Source organism: Camellia sinensis, chromosome 5 (genome assembly GCF_055761805.1).
Source record: "Camellia sinensis isolate YWXY chromosome 5, ASM5576180v1, whole genome shotgun sequence".
NCBI lineage: Eukaryota > Viridiplantae > Streptophyta > Magnoliopsida > Ericales > Theaceae > Camellia > Camellia sinensis.
Genome location: NC_138965.1, coordinates 178199818 through 178207555, shown reverse-complemented (window position 1 = coordinate 178207555; position 7738 = coordinate 178199818). Strand labels below are relative to the sequence as shown.

General features: G+C 33.4%; 1 long non-coding RNA gene across 3 annotated transcripts; it reads right to left on the bottom strand.

The window, feature by feature from the left end:
• Nucleotides 1-1555: 1555 nt before the first annotated feature.
• LOC114282363 (uncharacterized) lies at nt 1556-7295 on the bottom strand. Of its 3 annotated transcripts, XR_014330570.1 has the most exons (8): nt 7112-7295; nt 5400-5449; nt 4517-4587; nt 3826-3925; nt 3650-3725; nt 3449-3540; nt 2110-2352; nt 1556-1962 (listed from the first exon to the last, which is right to left on the bottom strand). It is a non-coding gene; the product is annotated as an uncharacterized LOC114282363 (long non-coding RNA). The 3 variants fall into 3 exon arrangements; XR_014330568.1 differs by lacking the exon at nt 5400-5449 and having other exon boundaries at nt 7112-7292; XR_014330569.1 differs by lacking the exons at nt 3449-3540; nt 3650-3725; nt 5400-5449 and having other exon boundaries at nt 7112-7282.
• Between the last annotated feature and the right edge of the window lie 443 nt (nt 7296-7738).

Sequence of the window (7738 nt, the reverse complement as noted above, 5' to 3'; positions counted from 1 at the left end):
CAATTGGCGACAAAAAATTAAGTTTAGTCACCAAAAGTGGTCATTTTTAGCACGGGAGAACAAAAATCCTAAGGCGGGAATTAAATTTTTTAGCAATCTAAATTTTGGTAGCTGAAGTGCATCTTCGGTGATCAAATCCGACTTTGGTCGACAAAAGTTTAGTTTTTTAGCAACTAAAAAATAATTAGTAGCCAAAAGTATAGAATTGGCAACTAAAAAATATGTTTAGTCGCCAAAAGTGATCTTTTTTTATTTTGCTACTAAATAGTTTATTTTACATAAATTATGTTCATTAAAATAATTATGTTTACACATATACTTTTATATTAATATGGATGTATGTACTATATAAATAATATATGTCACATATATAATCATGTGGTGCTATAGAGGCGTAGTGGGATGAGTGTGGTGCATAAGATTTATGGTGTGGGTGGTTGGCGGTTCAAGTCTCCGCAAGAACGGATCAAATTGTTGTATAATGAATAATTTATTTTTTTTTCACGTTCGAAGCTTTTGGCGACCAAAGGTGTTGGTTGGCGATTCCTTGATTATTGGCGACTAAAACATTGGTCTTTAAATGTATAATTTTAAAGAAATATAATTGACTATTGGCGACCAAAATTTTAGTAGTTAAAGGCTTGCTTTTTTCCGACCAAAGGTTTTTGGTCGGCAAAACCCTCCAAGACCTTTCTCGACAGGGTTTTGGCGACAAACGTAGCGACTAAATTTTTTGGTCGCAGAATGTCATTGGCGACCAAAAAACAAACAATTGGCAACTGATATTTTAGTTGCTAAAAGTGACTTTTTGTAGTGAATCCAGAGGTCACTACAAGAAAATGCATTTTTGGCGACTAAAGTTTTAGTCGCCAAAAGTAAGGATTTTAGTCGCCGAAGCCTTTTCTCGACTAAATATTTTGGTCGCTAGATCTGTCGCGGGAACATGGTTGGGGAAGGTTTTGGCGACTAAAAAAAATTTAGTCGCCAAAAGTCCTATAAATGGCTACTAATGTTTTAGTAGGGAAAAGTACGAGGTATTGGCGACTAAATATTTTTTAGTAGCCAAAAATCATAAATTGGCGACTAAATATTTAGTCGCCAAAAGTTTCCAAATAAAATTAATTTTATTTTTAGCGACTAAAATTTTTAGTCCCCCAAAGTATCATTTATTATTAGCTACTAAATATTTAGTAGCCAAAAAAAATTAATTTTCATTTTTTTTAGCTACTAAACTATTTAGTCGCTTAAAGTCTCATATATTTTTTACTACTAAATTTTTAGTCGCCAAAAAATCTTTAGTTTGTTTTTGGCTACTAAATTTTTAGTAGCCAAGAAGTTTTATTTAGTTTTTTTGGCTACTAAACATTTAGTCACCAAAAACTTTATTTAGTGTTATTTTTTTTTATTATTATTATTAATTTCTGCACAATCTGTATTTATTTCATGCAACCTGCACCCTGTATATAAACAAAACAATACATATGTCTATTTCTATTTCACTTTCAACCATCAAAAAATTTGGTCTTGTAACATCAAATTCTATACAAACCAAATATAATCCAACCCAAAATAATAATTCCATACAAATAGATAATCATACAAAAATGATGTCCTCCGTATACAAAAAAGAAATATCCACTTTGTGAACTATAGAAGTGAAACATAATCCACATCTGATTCACAAATCATTTTACTGTAGACAACAAATACCATAGGCCTGCTAATTTTCATATCACAACTACCAATCTATCATCCCAATGAGTAAATCAACTGAGAAAAAACACTAATAAAAAGCACAAAAGACTTAAAGGCAGAAACCATGTGGAATCTTTAATCAATCTTTTAATAAAGCCGAAGAATGGAGGAAACAGATAAAAGCACATAATAATCTCTTCCCGCTGCAACAACACCAACCCATTTTGGTTTCTGTCAATAGGTCCTCAAAACAGAGCAGAGCACACCCTGCAAAGAATTAAATGACAAGTCAAAAAACAAATTATATCACTACTACCAAAGTAGCAAATTTTAATTCATTTGATGTAATATTATATATATATATATATATATGTTTATGCTAATAGCATAGACACAATGAATAGAGAAGTCTACTTGCAATTAGTGCCATCAGCATTTTCAAACTTTCAAGGCAGCTTTGTGAACCATAGTTTCCTTGTGGATTTGGTGGCAACTCTTCTCCACAAGGTCAAGCAACTTCTCCAAGTTCATAGCCCATGAATTCAAAATGTCATTGCTGTCCTTTGCTGCCTGGAAACAGACTATACCCATTGGCCGATCAATCTTTGCTACCAGCGCTTTAGAGACAACCATCTCTGAAAGATGCTTCTCAACTTCCTGAGAAAGAGAGACAAATATGTAACTCTTCATAAAACACATGGATTCAGATACATGCAACATCACAACAATCAGCAACAAGATATGAAGAATATTGTCATACACAGGTGTGTCAACCCAAAAAAAAAACTATTGCAGCAAACAAACTTGAAGTGCAGTATGCAGTAATCCAATACAGAGGTAAAGGAATTAAAACAAGCACCCTCCAGATAAGATTAATAATAGCTCCCATTTTAAAGGGTTCTGCTTTTCTTTTTCTTTTTTTTGTTCCTCTGTTTTGTATTTTTTATTATTATTTTCCTTCGCATTGTGGGGGGGGGTTGTTGCAAAACTGGCAGCCTGCCCTTAAGGAACAGTATGGAAAAGCTTAATAGTAAGTACTAGTTGTTTGAGATAGTATAATTGTCAATAAAAAGTTATATATCACATGTGATGTTTTATACTATGTATCATCTAATACAATATAAACAAAAGAATAGGAGTATAAATTCATTGTTCTTAAATGAGGGAATTTCAAATTATTGACCGCAACAAATATCAAATAGGCCTAACAAAAAGCTGAAAATAGGAAATCAAAAGAAGAGAGTGCGTTTTAAAGAAAAAGAGAAAAATAAAAAGAGTACACAAATTCCTGTATAGGGCAATAGAAACTCAATAGAATCAAAGACATTAGCAGGGTAACTAATTTCCATAGATAGAAATAGTATTTTGCAAAATGTAGCTTCAATATGCACACGCTAAAACATAACACTTGCACAAGATTAATAGATGTCCAAAGGCTATGAGCATGGAGAGTTTGAGAAGAGTATCGAAGTACCAGTTATTTCGCCGATCCCTAAAACATCATGGTGGTAGATATTACACATTTTGGTAATGATTAGTTTATTGGTGCTATCTCCAAGGTGAAATTCTCTATCCTAATCACTGGCAAAAGGAAAGGGTTTTTTTTCTCAAGTTCAAGGGATTTTAAGCAACTATGCCCACTTCTCTTATTCTAGTCATGGAGGTGTTACCAGTTGTGAGGTGTGTTGAAGACGGAGGTACACTGAGGAGATTCATTGTGGGGGATAGAGGAGAATTAGTATTAGTTTCTCACCTGCCTTTCTGTCATGTTATTTTTTGTGGAGCAGAAGAATGGCATCTTAGATTTCTCACTAGTGCTGATGTGTTTTATTGAAGTTGTTTGACCTATGAATAACATGCGCAAGGTGAATTGATCCCAATGGGATGATTACAAAAAGAAGAACCTGAAACATATTATGAGAATTTCTATTTTTAAGAGAGGAGTTTGGTTTACAAAAGCTCCTTAGATGAAACATATTATGTTTAGACTGCCGCTGTATTGCAATCTTTCCCTTCTTACAATTGATAACCTGGAGAAGTGTGAGAATTTCTTTATTAGATAGTCAAAAAAAAGGAAAGCATTTTCTTTTCTTTTTTATCTCTAAGGAAGCACAAGTTAAGTTTCTTTACCGGTATCCACTTAGCTGGCTCTTTTCTCACAGAGGGAATCTCATATATTGCCTTGTAACAGCGACATATTTCAAGGTAATCATTGCTGTGTGAGTAGTACCTTCATATACAAGAAATTGCAACAAATTAAATCCAAAAAATTTGGGCAAAAAACAAATACGTATACAGCTTTCATCTGAAACTGCTCTAACATGTCTACATTGACATGGTTTTCATAAATCATTTTCTAGGTCTGTTTGAAAAACTAGTGAGAAATCAGTATCACCATAAAGGGTACAAGTCAAGTATCTGGGTCCTGCCATCTGCCATCGACTCTGCTGCTTTAGACAGTTACTGGATTAAGGTTCTTACCACTAATTTATAAGAATCTCTGTAATGAGGGTAACGCTAGAATTTTCTTTAATTAACTGAAAGAAAACCTTGCTTCTTTTTATCACAACCAAAGAAAAAAGATGCAAAATGTGCCCAATATTTAGCAAATTAGAGATCTTTATGTCTCAATAAAATTATACCACAACCTATTATTGGGTGTCTTTTACAAAACATTCCATCAAATCGTAACATATATATACATAATTTTTTTAAAAAATAAATAAAACCTTGAGAAATTTGGGATCTAAAACCAGAGTTTTGTTGACTATATATGGTTGAATCTAGGAAAGAGGCATTAGTTTGAGAAAGGAAAATAAACCTGAGATATGTGAAGCTTTACTCCCGGATCAAGTTGGCAAGTGTATTGTGAGCCAGGTTTGACTTCAATCCCTGTAAAATAAAACAAAATAAAATAAGGAAATGATATAGAAGATCATTTTCTAAACCCACTTTCTAGAGCACACAAGACTAGCATCATGATGTCCCATTGAAATCAATACCAATTTGATGCATTTTGATGTCCCATTGAAATCCCCTTCCATGATAAGACCAAGAAAAAATAATAATAATAATCATAATAATAATAAAATCCACTTCAAATATCTTTAGCTCTTTGACCCACTTTAGTGCGTATTCGGCTCTAACTCCCTACTTACGGGTCCGAATTACATTCCGTTAGTTCTCACAAGTCCTATTTGTCATGGGGAAACTGTCCGTGTGAGTCACACGGTGGTTCAAGGGCTGTTATGAATTTTCGCCCCCAAAACGCTTTTTTTCGACTAAGTTTAATGCATTTTCGACTCTAACTCCCAAACTACGTGTGCTAATTACATTCTGTCTGTTGTCACAGGTCCTATTTTTGACGGGAAAGGTAGCCGTGACATCCGTACAGTCGTTCGGGGGCTGATTCGCATTTTCGCCCCCTTAACGCCCTTTTTCGGTTAAGTTTAATGCATTGTTGTCCTATTGGAATTCAAGTGGAAATCATTTTCTGAACTCAAAATTTTTAACTAGCAAAAGGCTTTTCAATGGAAAAATTTTCACTGTGGGGAGTATGTAAACCAATCAAGTATAGCAACCATTTGAGTCAAAATCAAAGCCATAAATGCACACCCACAACCATACAAACAACACCAATAGTTGTTCCTCATTAAGAACGTGGATAACATATCTATCCCACAATCCACACCTTAAAGCCTTACCACTAATAGCAGTTCCCACCATCATTTTGTGAGGGCCCAATTCCAATCCACTATTATAGAAAGAAACAAGAAGGCAACATAATTAATATCATATCTTCATACAAAGAAATACAATGACAACATAATTAATGCTTCATCACTCTTGCAACTGCAACTCTATTTCACTTTTCTGGCATAGATTTTCCATAGATTTTCCATCTCACAGAATTTAAACTACTAAATGCAGTTTGAAAGTAACAGTACATGACAAAGTACAAGCATTCATCTCTTCCCATATCAGCATGAATTATTTCACCAAGACAGCTTCAAATTAATAGTTAGCTGGAAGCAAAATTGTAGATTCCATAAATTTGCCAAAGATTACTTCTACATGTGCTTCAACTAATAATTGCCTAGTGCCATGGCAAGAGTTCATGCTATCAAGCAACAAAAGTTTATCTTTCTTAATCAAAAATGATTCCCATGATGCCACATACCCGCAGATTTTATTTTTTATCTTTCTTAATCAAAAATTACCCAAACTTGTTATGCACATAAAAAATTTAACATGAATTCAATAATAATATTAAAAAAATCTTGAATTAAGAAAATCAGACATTCCAAAACAAATGATGGCAACACCTAAACACTTGTACACAACTAAGTAACTTCCCTCAAAATCAAATTCACCAAACAAAAAGGACAAGATTCTATTGTTGATAATGTTATTGCCAACCAAATCACCATGATAATTTGTGATAACACATGGTTCCACCATCCATTAAAATTTTCACATGGTGCCACAAGTTTCTTCTTTTCTTTTCTTTTCTTTTTCTTAATCAGAAATGAGCCAGGTTTTCATTGCACACACAAATTTTAAATCAATTCAGTATGTTAAAAATGAATGAATTATGCACACAATAAAACAAATAAATTAACACCAACACCATTCATTACTTCTAACAGAATCAGTGAGAGCATCAGAAATTACCAACCACCAAAAAAATAAATAATAATAATTCAAACCAAGCTCATTGAGAAAAACAAAATCTAATTCAATTCTGACCCAGTTGCTTGAATTGAGTATGGTTTAATATATGAAAAAGGAAAAAAGACAAACAAAATATGGATATAAAAATTCAAAGAAAATCAAACCACCTATCAGATTCTACCCAGCTAAGGAAACATCATTTATTATTCAAATTCATTACATCTCTGTGAACGTAAATACTTACACACAGCTAAGCCCTCAAATTGAAATTCAGAAAACAAAAAGGAGGATGAGATTTCACAGTGACTCAAGCTTTTGTTATGCATAAAAAACTCAAAATCATTCAATCATGAGCACGAATAGCTATTAGGATCACAAAAATCACTACCTCCACCAAATCAAGGCAAGACCATTTTTTTATAATAAAAAAACAAATCAAATTGAAACCCATTTGCTTAAATTGAGTAGGATTTGAAATATAAAACTCAAAAAATAATAAAAAAATCAAAATCCATATGTAGAATACAGAACAAATTTCAATCCTATTAAGCGAAGAGGACTTCACCGAATTGAGTCGTAAAATTTTCCATTAACTTACCTACTAATAATATTCTTAAATTGTTCAGTACCTTAAATCAATTGCTATCTACCTAATAAAACCCTAGATTGGAGATGGTGAAATGGGGAAATAGAGGAAGAGAGAGAGAGAGAGAGAGAGAGAGAGAGAGAGAGAGAGAGAAACCTAAATGTGGCTGGGAGGGGGGCCGCGATGGTGAGCGACGGTGGCGAGAGCCGCGATGGTCGGTGGTGGAAGTTCGATGGCAACTGTTAGCAGGGATGGTGAGGGTGAGGCTTGCTAGTGTTTGACATAGAAGTGTATATCGTGTGTCTGTGTGTGTGAGAGACAGAACAGAGTGTAAATAGATCGGGCGCCAAAAATGATTTGTTTCCCTCTAAAACAAAAATTTCAACCTTTCGCGACTAAATATATTTTTGGTCGCCAAATAACGATAAAAAAATTTTTTGGCGACTAAAATTTTAGTCGCCAAAGGTAAAAAAATAATTTTTTAATTTTCAATAGGCGACTAAATGGTTTAGTAGCCAAAACTCAACATACAGCGACCAAGATTATTTTTTGTCGCTGAAAATAAACGTTTGGCGACCAAAATTTTGGTCGCCAAAGGTAAAAAATTAATTTTTCATTTTTCTTTCGGCGACAAAATGATTTTAGTAGCCAAAACTTAATATACGGCGACTAAATTTTTTTTTGGTCACCAATTCTAGCATTTTTAGCGACTGAAATTTTTTTTAGTCGCCAAAAACCAATATACCCCGACTAAAAAAAATTAGTAGCTAAATATTTTACTTT